The sequence below is a fragment of the Monoraphidium neglectum genome (genome assembly GCF_000611645.1).
Source record: "Monoraphidium neglectum strain SAG 48.87 unplaced genomic scaffold scaffold01706, whole genome shotgun sequence".
NCBI lineage: Eukaryota > Viridiplantae > Chlorophyta > Chlorophyceae > Sphaeropleales > Selenastraceae > Monoraphidium > Monoraphidium neglectum.
In genome coordinates, this window is record NW_014011922.1 from 12,484 (window position 1) to 14,190 (window position 1,707).

A 1,707-nucleotide genomic window follows, 5' to 3' on the forward strand; every position below is an offset into this window, starting at 1 on the left:
CCCCCGCAACTTGACAACTTGAGCAGACTACACCAGCCATAGCCTGTTCTCCCCATCCATGAAACTTGACGCTGTGTTGTGGCCTATGCTACATGCCTTTGGGAGTTGTGGCGACTGGCAATGCACCCTCCTCAGATTGCGCAGCGCCAGTCAAAAGTCTGTTGGCGTGTATGTATATACACTTATGCAAACATGTACTCCAGCAGCTGCAGCAGATCAAAAGCGTTTGTTACAGAGGCAAGTACGTCCTCGAGCTGTCAAAGGGGACGGCGGTCAGTGCTGCATGGGATGACGCAATGTGAATTGACTCTCCCCCCCTTGGTGGCTTTGCTTGCAAATAATATGTTTTAAACTGACAGCCCAGAATGGCATGGGGCAGCTGTTTGTTGTGGCGCAAGGCCCCGTCGTCGCCGCGAAAGGGCTGCGTGGGGCTCGAAATCTCGCGCCCAGGGACTCACGAGCTGGGTGCGTGCCGCGACAGCGGATGCGCTGGTGCGCAGAGGCTGGACGCCTGCAGCGCTCCGAGATCACTGCGCACCTGACGCACGGCAAAGCAGACGCCGGGCTCAAGCGCGGGGAAAAGCGGGAGGAAGACGTGTGGCGGCAACACATTGCGTATAACGTAGGTGCCTCCATCTGGGCATCGTGCGTGCAGCTGCCCGAGAGTGTGTGATTTTGCAGTCCGTGTGCCCTTGCGCGCATCAAGCCCGCCGCAACAACAATTGCAAACGCCAGCAGCAGGGGAAATTCAGTTCACGGGTCGCGCGGCAAGAGTAGCCGGCCGGTACAGATAGACGACGCGCGTGGCAACGCCGCGGGCTGCAGCGCCGCAGCCGCGGCAAGCACGCAGGACAGCGGGTCGCGCTGGGCTGTCCGGAGACGGCCGCGGCGCTCGACCCTGACACCCTAGGCGCGAGCAGTGGTAATCGGGCCTTGCCGAAAGATTCGATTCGCGAGAGAGTACCATACAGCAGTTGAAGGAACACGGGCGCAGTTGAAAAAACAAGTTCCAGCAGGGGGCCACAGCCCGCGACTCAGGGCTGCTAGGGGCTGCCAGCTGGCGTCGCGGCCCGGGGCCCCCGCAGCCTGTTGTGGCTGTCGTGTGAGGCTCCCAACGTGAGCGCCGCGCGCTCAAAGGTGAGCGGACGGCGGCGCACGGGGCCTGTGGGGAGCGGCTGCGTGCGCCCGGGGGTGATATCAACGGATTATTCGGGGGAAAGGCAAGCGCGGGCCGGCACGCCCCGGGGGACGCCCAACCGGCGGGCCCACTGTGTGCCCGGGCACGGCGAGCGGCGAGGCCCGGGCGTGCACCTAGAGGCGGCCGCGGCTGCGTTTGTTGTGCGGGGAAAGGGAAGCCCAAAACAGCGCCTGGGTGGCAGCGGCACACTCGTATGTTAGGGAGAGCGGCCGCGGCCGGCGGGCCGGGCTGCGCCGCGAGCGCCGTGCGGGGTGCTCATTCGCGGGCGCCGCAACCAAAGCCGAGGCGAGGCTGCGCACACATCATATCGCGGGCCCGAGGCTCTCAATCCCCCACTCGCGCTCGTCGAAGGTGCAGCCCTCGTCGATCACGCCGTCACCGTCGGCGCCGCCAAAGCCGAACATCTCCCCGGTGCCGCTGCCAAACCTGGGCCACCCTTGCTCGGCATCCCGCGGGTCCAACTGGAACACTGGCCCGCCGCTCGTGGGCGGCGCGGCCCCCCACTGCCC